We start from the raw sequence: 13893 nt of genomic DNA, 5'->3' as shown, positions 1-13893 counted from the left end.
ATTAATACATGATACTAGTTCAACAATGTTAGTTTACTCCAGCGTATGCACACCAATTTATGTCCGCGAACGAATCTAATCAGTAACCTGTATGTTCATTACAATTTAGGTATGCATGCTTTCCACGGGAATAACATTGCCAGCTGAAGGTGTCATACACCTGTTGTCACACATGCACAGCAAAAAACTTGCCTTTTCCTTCAACATTAGCAATGGACCAGTTTCCAGTTCAAGAGGACAACTATGACACATAGCGATGAATCATATTCTACGCAGTATATAATTTCATTATTCAGCAGACATAACTGTAACATTGGTACATGAGGTATATACATGTAGCAATTCATAGAATATGCAGAGTTAAGAGTGTTGGTCTGTCAAGTTGCCAGTACTGCAGCTGGTCTCATCGTGAAATGCTTATAAACAGCTGATGCTTTAAGTACGCTCTCACTGCAATATCATCTATTTAAACTGTACTAAGTCTATAAAGGGACCCATCGCAGGAGTTTCCACAGCAGGCGATTGTTTTCATTGTGAGATATCTTTCGTTCTTTTTTTACACATCATCATATATGCCACGAGAATATCCAGTTACAAGGAAAGGGTAGAAGAACTGATTGACAAATTAGTAGTTTTCAAGAGAACTATATAAAACTGTGTGCATACCTTCTTTGATATCGTTTCTGTAACATTTCTGACGTTTTTAGTTTTGCTCTCTGTGTTTTAAAATCATAATGAAAGCGTCACTATATAGCCCTGTGATATTATTCTTCCTTAATCCCCTTGGAGTTTCTAATGCGCAGATATGACCTTGTCACACTACAACGTATAAGAGAAACTTGCATCTAGCGGGTAAAAGGCAGTTAGTACGCTGTCATTTCATCGAAGAACCCTGATTGTGGCGTATCCATAGCGTCTACATAACGACTTCACCGTATATGTAGCCCATGTCTAAAGCATTAGCAGCATATACATAGCTTATACATAACTTATGACAGCCTATATGTTGCCGATGTCTAAAGCATTAGCAGCATATACATAGCTTATACATAACTTATGACAGCGTATAAACACATATTTCCAGCATATGAGTAAAGTATGACCAGCGCGCTCAGCGTAGAGGAAAGGTGCCGAAAACGGGCCCCGCGGTAGTATAAATAGTCCTGGACACACATTCATCAAGTAACTTCATTCACGCAGTGATCTTCGCTCTGTCAGCATCATCAATATGCCTCCCAAGAAGAAACCTACCAGGGACCGAGCAAGAGCCAAGAAAACCAAATCTGCACCTGCTATAGAAGTTCCTGTGGAGAGAGCTGTAGAAGTTCCTGTGGAGAGAGCTGTAGACACTCCTGTGGAGGAAGCTGTAGAAGTTCCTGTGGAGGAACCTGTAGAAGCACCTGTGGAGGAAGCTGTAGAAGCTCCTGTGGAGAGAGCTGTAGAAGGTCCTGTGGAGGAAGCTGTAGAAGGTCCTGTAGAGGAAGTTGAAGAAGCTCCTGTGGAGGAAGCTGTAGAAGTTCTTATGGAGGAGGCTGTAGAAGCTCCTGTGGAGAGAGCTGTAGAAGTTCCTGTGGAGGAAGATGTAGAAGTTCCTGTGGAGAGAGCTGTAGAAGTTCCTGTGGAGAGAGCTGTAGAGGTTCCTGTGGAGAGAGCTGTAGAAGGTCCTGTAGAGGAAGTTGTAGAAGGTCCTGTGGAGAGAGCTGTAGAAGTTCCTGTGGAGAGAGCTGTAGAAGGTCCTGTGGAGAGAGCTGTAGACACCCCTGTGGAGAGAGCTGTAGAAGCCCCTGTGGAGAGAGCTGTAGAGGTTCCTGTGGAGGAAGCTGTAGACGCTCCTGTGGAGGAAGCTGTAGAAGCTCCTGTGGAGGAAGCAGTAGAAGTTCCTGTGGAGGAAGCTGTAGAAGCTCCTGTGGAGGAAGCTGTATAAGTTCCTGTGTAGAAAGCTGTAGAAGTTCCTGTGGAGAGAGCTGTAGAAGTTCTAGTGGAGGGGGCTGTAGAAGCTCCTGTGGAGAGAGCTGTAGAAGTTCCTGTGGAGGGAGCTGTAGAGGTTCCTGTGGAGAGAGCTGTAGAAGCCCCTGTGGAGAGAGATGTAGAGGTTCCTGTGGAGGAAGCTGTAGACGCTCCTGTGGAGGAAGCTGTAGAAGCTCCTGTGGAGGAAGCAGTAGAAGTTCCTGTGGAGAGAGCTGTAGAAGGTCCTGTGGAGGGAGCTGTAGAGGTTCCTGTGGAGAGAGCTGTAGAAGGTCCTGTGGAGAGAGCTGTAGAGGTTCCTGTGGAGAGAGCTGTAGAAGCCCCTGTGGAGAGAGCTGTAGACGCTCCTGAGGAAGAAGCTGTAGAAGCTCCTGTGGAGGAAGCAGTAGAAGTTCCTGTGGATGAAGCTGTAGAAGCTCCTGTGCAGGAACCTGTAGAAGTTCCTGTGGAGAGAGCTGTAGATGTTCCTGTGGAGAGAGCTGTAGAAGTTCTTGTGGAGGGGGCTGTATAAGCTCCTGTGGAGAGCTGTAGAAGCTCCTGTGGAGAGCTGTAGAAGCTCCTGTGGAGAGAGCTGTAGAAGCTCCTGTGGAGGAAGCTGTAGAAGCTCCTGTGGAGGAAGCTGTAGAAGCTCCTGTGGAGGAAGCAGTAGACGTTCCTGTGGAGGAAGCAGTAGACGTTCCTGTGGAAGAAGCTGTACAAGTTCCTGTGGAGAGAGCTGTAAAAGCTCCTGTGGAGGAAGTTGTAGAAGTTGCTGTGGAGAGAGCTGTGGAAGTTCCTGTCGAGGAAGCCGTAGAGGCTCATGTGGATGAAGCAGTAGAAGTTCCTGTCGAGGAAGCTGTAGAAGCTCCTGTGGAGGAAGCTGTAGAAGCTCCCGTGGAGAGAGCTGTAGAAGGTCCTGTGGAGGAAGCTGTAGAAGCTCCTGTGGATAGAGCTGTAGAAGGTCCTGTGGAGGAAGCTGTAGAAGGTCCTGTAGAGGAAGTTGAATAAGCTCCTGTAGAGGAAGTTGAAGAAGTTCCTGTGGAGGGAGCTGTAGAAGTTCCTGTGCAGGAAGCTGTAGAAGCTCCTGTGGAGGAAGCTGTAGAAGCTCCTGTGGAGGAAGCAGTAGACGTTCCTGTGGAGGAAGCTGTAGAAGTTCCTGTGGAGAGAGCTGTAAAAGCTCCTGTGGAGGAAGTTGTAGAAGTTGCTGTGGAGAGAGCTGTGGAAGTTCCTGTCGAGGAAGCCATAGAGGCTCATGTGGATAAAGCAGTAGAAGTTCCTGTCGAGGAAGCTGTAGAAGCTCCTGTGGAGGAAGCTGTAGAATCTCCTGTGGAGGAAGCTGTAGAAGCTCCTGTGGATAGAGCTGTAGAAGGCCCTGTGGAGGAAGCTGTAGAAGGTCCTGTAGAGGAAGTTGAAGAAGCTCCTGTGGAGAGAGATGTAGAAGTTCCTGTGGAGAGAGCTGTAGACGCCCCTGTGGAGAGAGCTGTAGAAGTTCCTATGGAGGAGGCTGTAGAAGCCCCTGTGGAGAGAGCTATAGAAGTTCCTGTGGAGGAAGGTGTAGAAGCTCCCGTGGAGGAAGCTGTAGAAGCTCCTGTGGAGGAAGCTGTAGAAGTTCCTGTGGAGTGAGCTGTAGAAGTTCCTGTGCAGGAAGCTGTAGAAGGTCCTGTAGAGGAAGTTGAAGAAGCTCCTGTGGAGGAAGCAGTAGACGTTCATGTGGAGGAAGGTGTAGAAGTTCCTGTGGAGAGAGCTGTAAAAGCTACTGTGGAGGAAGTTGTAGAAGTTGCTGTGGAGAGAGCTGTAGAAGTTCCTGTCGAGGAAGCTGTAGAGGCTCATTTGGATGAAGCAGTAGAAGTTCCTGTCGAGGAAGCTGTAGAAGCTCCTGTGGAGGAAGCTGTAGAAGCTCCCGTGGAGGAAGCTGTAGAAGCTCCTGTGGATAAAGCTGTAGAAGGTCCTGTGGAGGAAGCTGTAGAAGGTCCTGTAGAGGAAGTTGAATAAGCTCCTGTAGAGGAAGTTGAAGAAGTTCCTGTGCAGGAGGCTGTAGAAGCTCCTGTGGAGGAAGGTGTAGAAGCTCCCGTGGAGGAAGCTGTAGAAGCTCCTGTGGAGGAAGCTGTAGAAGTTCCTGTGGAGTGAGCTGTAGAAGTTCCTGTGCAGGAAGCTGTAGAAGGTCCTGTAGAGGAAGTTGAATAAGCTCCTGTAGAGGAAGTTGAAGAAGTTCCTGTGGAGGGAGCTGTAGAAGTTCCTGTGGAGAGAGCTGTAGAAGGTCCTGTGGAGGAAGCTGTAGAAGGTCCTGTAGAGGAAGTTGAAGAAGCTCCTGTGGAGAGAGATGTAGACGCCCCTGTGGAGAGAGCTGTAGAAGGTCCTATGCAGGAGGCTGTAGAAACTCCTGTGGAGGAAGGTGTAGAAGCTCCCGTGGAGGAAGCTGTAGAAGCTCCTGTGGAGGAAGCTGTAGAAGTTCCTGTGGAGTGAGCTGTAGAAGTTCCTGTGCAGGAAGCTGTAGAAGGTCCTGTAGAGGAAGTTGAAGGAGCTCCTGTGGAGGAAGCTGTAGAAGTTCCTGTGGAGAGAGCTGTAGAAGCTCCTGTGCAGGAAGCTGTAGAAGCTCCAATGGTGAATGAGTGAGTTGGGTTTAATGCTGCTTTTAACAGTATTCCAGTTATATCATTAAAAAAACTCATACGTCGCCATACGTTACTTGGGGGCACGGGTGACCTAGTCATCTAAGGCGCCGCGATTTGCTGTGCAGAGTTGCGACCCTTGGGCACGCTGGAAACCTATGATTGTGGGTTCGAATCCCAGTGTCAGTACCATACCCGTGCTCGTGGGTTTCACGGAAGTGGTAAACGTCTGAGACCTGCATCACTTCGGGATTCCCTCCCACAAAAAGCTGACCCGCCACGATATAACTGGAATATTGTTAAAAGCGGCGTTAAACCCAACTCACTCACTCCCATACGTTACTGCTATACGTTGCAGTGTGACAGGGCCAATAACGATGATTGGAAGGAAAGCGTAACTGGATCATATTCTCACAAGGCCGGTATTTCTTTTAAGAAGGATTCGTTGAACTCTGATTCGCAAAACGAATTCTTAAAAGTAACAATCACTTGACCAGTCATGTATTTAATCTTGTGTCAGTGGACTGAAGATTGATACTTTTTTGTACACGTATTTGTACATAAGCATATCACTTGATAATGCATGATTTATTATGCCTGTCGATATGATCAATGCTCTGTATTAGTAACATAACGTCCAGATGTGTGTATTCGTTCACTTACATGGCTTTACGCGACGCACAAATGTAGATAACTAAGTTCAGAAATAATGAATTATTGGGGGTTCACTTTGTCCGTCAATCGACACCCTCGATTACGTATATTTGTTATATGTTCCAATGGAAAGCACCGCCTCCGTGGTCTATTGGTAGAGCGTACGTCTGGAGAGCGGAAGGTCCGGGGTTCGATCCCCTGCCGCGTCATACCAAAAGACGTAAAAAGATGGTACTTGTTGTTACCCTGTCTAGCGCTCGGCATTGAGGGGCTAAAACAAGGACTGGTCGGCTCGGAGTCAGTATACTGTGTCTGAGTGGGGTATTCATGTTAAACTGCGGCATGCTATCTCAGTGGGCTAGCACTATAAATCGGCATCAGCCCGGACTAGTACAAGAAACCACACACACACACACACACGTGCATGCACGTCGCTATATAAGAGCAATAATCTTGGACGCGACGTTAAACCCAATTTCACCTCACCTCACCAATGGAAAGCTGTATAATGGCTGTGAACCTGTGAAAATGTGGAACATCGCCATGTGTGAGTGAGTGAGCTTGGTTTTGCGCCGCTTTTAGCAATATTCCAGCAATATCACGGCAGAAATGGGTTTCACACATTGCACCCATTTCGGGAAACTAACCCGTTCTTTCGGCGTGACGAGCGACGCTTTAACCACTAAGCTACCCGACCGCCCCAGAACAATGACAATTAATGATTAATTGTTAAACTAAGGAGGCACATGATTATACCAAGATATTGTGTACGCAATGTAATTCAAAATCAGTTGATGGCGAATATCACTATTTCTTATATGTGTTACATATAAGGGCGTGATAAAAACACACCTAAAACGGTACTATTGTGTTCATTCAAAAGAAGATAAATGTTCGTAAGTAATGTAGATTTGCAATGCCCTGTTGAAGAGAAAGTAATTTGTTTGCACAAACTACGTATATTCAAATGCCTTTCAGTATTGAGAATAAACAGATCGATGATGTACCACGTAGAGCTATGAATACACAATGCCATTTAGAAAGTGGTCAAATGTAACAAATGTTATATTTGGGATAACACGTGGACCTGTTGTCGAGTTTCGATTTGATTCGCATGTCTCGGTGTCGATTAATCAGACGTAGCAATGTTGATGTAGATTGCGTGTCAGCTTGAATATGTGTATTGTGAAAGTCGAGGGGAAGATGTTAGCCAGCGTTATCAACTGCCAACCAGGAGGAAAAGTCCCTACTGACAAGTAAAATGTTTGTCATCATCACTTGTCAATGCTTGGGGGAGCCAGCTGCGTCAACAGAGACATATACGTGCATGCTATATTGATTATTTGCAATTGACTGTGCAGCACTCGTTTAGTGATAACATATCAACATTGTCACGCTGACATGTCGACCTAGTTTCCCAGTAAAGCGTCCCTTACTCAAGGCTCAGTCTACGATCTGACGAACTGTGCCCAGCGACACAACAATATGGAACACCTACATAATATGTTTAAGATTTTTCAGACACACTAAAAGCAGTGTAGATTAGTTAGGAGGGGTATATTTCGGCATTAACATTTACATTTAACCGAAGAAAACGTCCACATGTTTACAATATAAACGTAAATGAATGTTCTATGAATTATAACAAACATAATCCGCTCTTGTAGATGTGTGCATTAAACCACACAATTAAGTATACCATGATCACCCAAAACGTGAATGCTTAACCTTATGAGGGCAGATCATTCAAAATTAATTAATTCAAGACATGTTCCGCTATTGCAACAACTATTAAAAGCAGCACCTTTCAGGATAATCGTATGCCAGCAACTTCTAGGACTTTTGCAGCCATAATGGATGTGATGTTTTCCAAGTTCATTTTTAGCACTATACATGTACATGTGTTACAAAATCACCTCCTTTGAAGCTACAAATCGAAATAGCTCTCTACAAATGGTCTCTGGATAACCATATCATATCTGTCGTTCGAAATGCCCGACAAAGTCTCTTTGAGGCGGCCATATTGGATTCGATTTTTTATCTCTTTTCACAATTTTTTCCCCGTTATGTTTCCATGACTTGACATTGAAGGGACACTATCTAAAACGATTGATATACAGTATGCTATGTGGCAGTGCATTATTGAAGTACAGTGATTGCAACTGTGTTACATTCTTTCTGTTGAGATTCGGTAGACGTCAATGACATTGTGTTTGGACAGTGATTTGTTGTTAGAAATGTGGCACTATTTAATGTAATAATTTTTAAGGAAGTTAATATATTTAGATGCAAGTGTCATATGTAAACTTTCGGTATACCGCGGAGTGATGTGGAACATTACGTAATGTTCTAGTGCTGCACGACTGGAAAGATCACTATGTAGAAATATCCAGTAGCTAGTCAGAATGTATATCAGGGGACAAGACCTTCTTACGTATCTTACATCAGGACCAGCTTTCGTGTGATCACACATCATCCCTGATCCCATGGCTTGGCCCGTCTCGGAAGCCTGACCACTTTCGTCACCGGGTGAATATATATAATCACTGACTTTAGCTATTCCCACTGTATTTTATATTTGATACTCACCATTGCAATTAATCATATACTGTCATTGAAGATTGTACTACCACTCCATTGTGTACTGCCGTTGTAATTGTATGGTATTGTTTTGTAAACCTATATGTTTTTGTAATACATTTGTATTCCACTTGTTAGTTGTTTATTGGATTCACACTAAGTTATTTTACGTACAAATTATTGGGTAAACATATTGTTACAATTTGGGAATCCACACGGAACAATTATTAAAGGAATGATTTGTTTCAGAATTGCTCCCGGAACTGTAAAGTGGAAACCGACATGACAAAAGTTAGCGAGACAAACCCGACAGCCAGCCATTTCAGCCATTTTGACCTATAAAGCTGTGTCAGTAGCAAAACACAAATCCTTTTGATCGTAGACAAGCTTGATACAGTTTGAATTGTTACAGGTATATTCAAGACTTATTGTTCCACAAATCCTACAGTTTGTCATACATCTTCAAACAAGCACTGAACGTGTATGTCGGTTGTTCGACGTTTTACTCACCAGAATGTTATAGAGACGACAGCTGGTTCCACGTTTACACCAGACTTCTCGATGAATTCAAGCTATGTCCCCCTATTTCGACATGGAGAAAACAGCTTCCACAGATACTACCTTTCCCTATCTTAACCCTAGACATCAAGTTATCCTGTTGCTCTGCAGCAGAGTCTGTTTTACTGATGTAACACATCAATACTGCGACAGGTGTCGCGTGATATATTACCATCGTATCATCCTGCATGAATAGCGTCATCAGGTCATATTGAAATAAAACTTAGTTGGGCTGCAAGATGTAATATACTGAATCCTCATGTGGAAAATACTGGTGTATGCGGTAGTTGTACAAACATGCAGGTAAATGTATTATTGGAAACGTTATGGTGTCATGATTCTTGTGACGTCAGAATAACACTATTTTTTATGACAACATTATCATACATTATAACATGCAGTTTATCCGTATAAAACAAAAAAATATCCAACACCCCCACCGTCCAGTAAATCCCTTGTCACATCTGTAATCACAACCCTGGTGCTTGTAACATTTTAAAATGCACTTTCTGATCAATACTGATTTATACATAACGGAAAAATACACATAAAACTAGATAATTGACTTTTGGATAAATCTAAATAAATAGCCAAACAACACGAATCGGTCTGTCATAGTGCAAACGATTATTGTCAACCAAGGAATCACCACTGCTTCGGCAATCAGTATGTGTCCATCTGACTGATGACGTTCACCAGGCGCCTCTTGATGCTGCTGATCAAAGGTTTTATGTTCAAAATTTTGATCACCTGTCCTTCAAAATGCAGTGCCTGGGTCAATTAATTCAGATTTTACACAGGAAGGTCTATAGCTTCCACCTGGCAGCCAAAGTAATCCATAAGGTATATGTGTTTTGGGAATCGGATTGTGGTGCTTAATTAATGTTCATGTGTACATGTAACCTGTGAGAATGAACATTCATTACTATTCCATAATTGATCACAAATACTGCAGTACAATTTACTTATATCAATTTCCGATAAGCTCATGTACATTACTCAAGGGGCGACGGGGTAGCCTTATGGTTATATTGTTCTCTTACACCGAAAACCCAGGTTCGATTCTCCTTCCGTGTCTGTTGAATGGCGACAGGACAGATGTGCGACAGTTCGTGCAAGGCTGTGCACTTGATCAGCTGTTTTGTCAGATATGAGTGCATGCACATATGGAATAGTACAGACGTAAATAAAGCTGCAGATGTTTCAGAGGAGATCCAGACACATCTGGGGAATGTAAAGATCAGAGGCTGCGTTATGATGCTATATGGTGTATTGTGGAGAAGGAAAATGGATGAATGTGTCAGGAGTATCTGACACCAGTTTGTAATGTCGACTCGAGACATCAAGACAGATTTGACAGTGGATCAGTTATGATGTCGAGTGGCATCACTTTGACTGACCAAGCCCCATATTGTGCAAGGAATGTTCCATGGACAGTACTGCGTTGTCCCAGTTGCAAGACGTGTGTGTGGACGTTTTGTCTTCAGGGCGACAACGACAGAGCTCACGAATCAGCAGCACAACATCCTTGGAATACCATGACCAACAATGAGCCCAGACTTTTTTCCAGTTGAACACGTCTGGTATACGATAGTAAGAGGCCGCCGACTACGTGAGATGAACTTGGCCAGGTGTTGCAAGAGACATAGAACAGACTGCCTCGAATCGCCACGAGAATCATACGCAATATTCACCATAGAGTGAATGAATCATGGCTGTATCTACTACCGATCCAAAAACGTCAACATTGAAATCTCAAGACGTGCCCCTATCGTCCTTCATGGTCGGTGGCGGTCATCACATCTACTGTCATCTTTCAATACCGGTTGTAATGTATTTACCATTCTTTCATTATCATAATTAGTATACAACTATAGCTAAAAAGTATATGTACTGCTCAAAAAAAAGAAACACAAAGCCAGATTTGTATGAGGTAGGAAAACGCATTTTTACGAGGAACCGTACAAGGTATTGAAGAGCGAATACTTGGTGATTGTAGTCATCTCAATTATCGGTACATATGGAAAAGTCCAATGGTGAAATCAGCTACCATCAAAAACGCTTATGTTCGAATCTATAGCGGCCTGACATATTATGCCCATGGAAGAGACGAGTATGTGAATCACATCCTGGGGAAAGGTTGCCCACTCATCCTGCAACGCAAAAGTCAACAGGTGCAACGTCTGGGGTTGTGGTTGACGTCGGCGTAGCCGTCTATCCAATTCATCCCACAGGTGATCTATGGTGTTCAAATCCGGGGATCTGGAGGGCCAGGGAGAACATGAACATTGTGTGTAGACAGGCTCTTGTGATCCGTGTTGTATGCGGTCGAGCTCTGTTTTGCTGGAAAACACCGTTGCCGTTGGAAATATTTGTTGAAGTAGAATTTCGTGGATGTATCGTTGAGCTGTAAGATTGCCCTTGATATGAATCGAACCTCTCCTGCCATGATGAGCGACGGATGTATTTCCGATTATTCCCTATTTTTCACACAGATCACACAGAAAAGCAAGGAGACACTGGCAAAACAGTGTTATTTGGTCTCCCACGGAATATCAAATTTCATAATTATACTGGTACACATGTTGCTGCAGCCGTTTATTGCATCCTGGTATATCAAGCGTTAGAGACAACACATCTTGAACCACGTGATATTGGAAAATGTATTAATGTATACCAAGGTGAGGATGACTTACAGTGATGGGGATGACTCACAATATGTTTCCAGTAAAGCAATATAGTTATTTATCCATGACACAACTGACAAAAACACATTACATTAAAACTGAGGACGAAAAGAATACAAAGCAACACATTGCTGATAAAACGATCAATATATCAAAGTCACAGATCAAAGAATCACATATCCCACGAGTAAAGAAGTGTAGATTTGTACGTTTTCTATATAAACATATTCCTTAAATCGTAATGAGCGGTTTACACGTGATTGTCATCATACATTGATTGCGTGCATCGCTGCTCATAATATAAATCACTGATTTGTCTGTCTCACGGTTGATTTGTTGTTGTGCGGGTCGTATACCTAGAATATGGGTGAGGCGGTAAAACAACAGGCAACCCTAAGCCACACAAACTCCCAAACCCACCCATCACCAATATCATACTGCACACGCTTCTGTATTGATCTGAACACTGACTTCGGGCTGAGGGTTAGACCAACATGTACTGGTACGCCACGCCACATGCAAACTGACGGTGTAATGGGAGACAACTATGTATGTCCTACTTGACAGATATTGTAAGATTGACTGACACACACCGATGGGTGGTTTCATCAAGGAAAGAGAAACACGTATCTAAATATGTGAATGTCATCCCATTATAGAACGTTGTTGTTATGTCGCAGTGGAACCGCGTGACTGTGGGGATAGGAGGAAGACAAGTTTCTAAATACAAACACTCTGACTCCTGAGTAATGTGCATATAGATACCTAAAACATCAAATGACCTGTTTCCTTGGTTCTGTCAAGTGGGTCCAACACACAGGGCTAGACGTACCGGCACATAGTAACCTGCACTAGTTCAGTCGTATCACTGATTGACAGCTTCATGGTGACGCAAGTTGTACACGTTGACCTCGGTAACACACGGTTACAAGTATGGTGCCTACATTACAAGGATCATGACAAAAGTAAACATTCGTACCCATCAAACGTAGATATACTACACTATACCTTCCCAACTATACCTGCCCCTTCACAACAAAACACCTGCCATCACTCATCCTTAGACATCCACCTCCCTGCACTTCCTCATCACTACAACCAAGAACCCCACCTCGAAACCGCACTACTCTCTACAACTTCAAAAAGACCCCCCCCCCCCCAAAAAAAAAAAAAAAAAAAAGCACAAAAAAAGCATCAAGACAAAAGCAACAAAAACGAAAACAAACAAAAAGCAAAAAGAAAAAACAGAAAAACACAAATTACACATGTTGCGCAGTGGAACTGAATATTTGAGCGTGGTTTAACTTAAAATGAAGACTAATCTAAAATTTGTATGACTTACCTTTTTTGAATGAAACCAGGAACTAAACGTGATAACCTATTATAAAACTATGAAGATCTATGAGGAACTAAACGTGATTACCTGTTATTATATGAAGAAAAGATGAATAAACCTCAAATGATAGAAACTAAATGCTAATTCTAACTGCTACTCCTAAGGAAGTCTTAAAACACTCTGACACTCTAACACCATCTAACTCATCAGCTCTCTAACGAACCTTCTAACGAACATTCTTCTCTCTCTCTCTCTCTCTCTCTCTCTCTCTCTCTCTCTCTCTCACCATCTAACTATTCATCTAGCGAACTCTCTAACCAGCTCTATAGCGAACTATGACCAACTTTCTAACCATCTAACTAACCATCTAATTAACGAATTCTGACCAAGTAACTAACTGATGCGCGCTACCACCTTATATTTGCTCACAACCCACACATTTCACGTGCAGTCACAGCCATACGTTGGTGCGTTCAGGCGATGCGATCGTTATGCATCGGGTGCGTTTTGGAGAACAGATTCTTTATCTAACACTAACACCAGTGCACGAGAAGTGCGATCTATAGGCTCCGGGTGCGTTTTGGAGCACATTTTAATGAACAGACATGTCTTCAGAACACGCCCCCCTCCATGATAGATCCATGTCTATCATGAAAACCGACTAAACTTAGAAGAAACTGAAAGGAAACTGAATCTATGAGTATGTACATTTGTTGCTGTTATCCAATTTGACTATTTCAGAACTCAACTCCATTCAAGAGGGCAGACCTTCGTGATAGGTCTTTTCAAGACTGTTTTGCCAACTTGAACATCAAGAACGCGAACGTGATCATCCTTTCCAGGATACGTTTTGAGAACTCTGCCAAGAGGCCAAACTCCACGAGGAGTATCTGGAGATACCACAATTACAACGTCATCGACCTGTATATCTCTGGATGGTGTGAACCACTTCTTTCTGATGTTGAGAGTCGGGAGCCACTCCCTCATCCATCGTTTCCACACATGTCTGATGAGTTCTTGAACTCTCCTCCATCGCTTCTTTGGGCTGAACGAGGTAGAGTCTAACTCTGGTGCGAAATCTCCAACCACCTGACCATGTAGGAAATGGTTGGGCGTAAGAGGCACATCATCCTGTGGATGTGCACTTTGATAGGTCAAAGGCCTAGAATTCAGAAGAGCTTCAGCTCCTGTAAAGGCTGTCATCAGCTCTTCATCACTGACGTCACCTGAACTCAGTATAGCATAGATAGCCCGTTTTGCTGACTTCACTAAAGACTCGAAAACACCTCCAAAATATGGTGCGTGTGGAGGATTAAACAACCACTTCACACTTTTGTTTGCCAAGGTTGACTTAATCACATCCGAGTTTAGTCCTGAAATGAGCTGCTTCAGCTCCTTTGCAGCACCAACAAAGTTGGTTCCGTTGTCCGAGATTACCTCCTTTGGCATACCTCGTCTGTGAGCCATACGAAACAGGGCATTCAGAAAGGAATCCGTGTCTAAACCGAATGCCATTTCTAAATGA

At 43.5% G+C, this 13893-nt stretch overlaps 1 protein-coding gene and 1 pseudogene across 4 annotated transcripts in view; both read right to left on the bottom strand.

Moving 5' to 3' along the window:
* The window catches only part of LOC125378171, a 26449-nt gene extending 17928 nt beyond the window's left edge, over window positions 1-8521 (bottom strand). For all 4 annotated transcript variants that reach the window (XM_048393117.1, XM_048393118.1, XM_048393120.1 and 1 more), the window contains exon 1: window positions 8298-8521. The gene's annotated coding sequence lies outside the window, so the exon portion shown is untranslated. The remainder of the gene's footprint in view (window positions 1-8297) is intronic.
* Window positions 1189-13883, bottom strand: LOC125378184 (annotated as a pseudogene).
* Between the last annotated feature and the right edge of the window lie 10 nt (window positions 13884-13893).

This window comes from Haliotis rufescens, unplaced genomic scaffold (genome assembly GCF_023055435.1).
Source record: "Haliotis rufescens isolate VD_foot unplaced genomic scaffold, xgHalRufe1.0.p SCAF_115, whole genome shotgun sequence".
Lineage (NCBI taxonomy): Eukaryota > Metazoa > Mollusca > Gastropoda > Lepetellida > Haliotidae > Haliotis > Haliotis rufescens.
The sequence above is the reverse complement of the archived record's forward strand: the minus strand, read 5'-3'. Positions and strand labels throughout refer to the sequence as shown.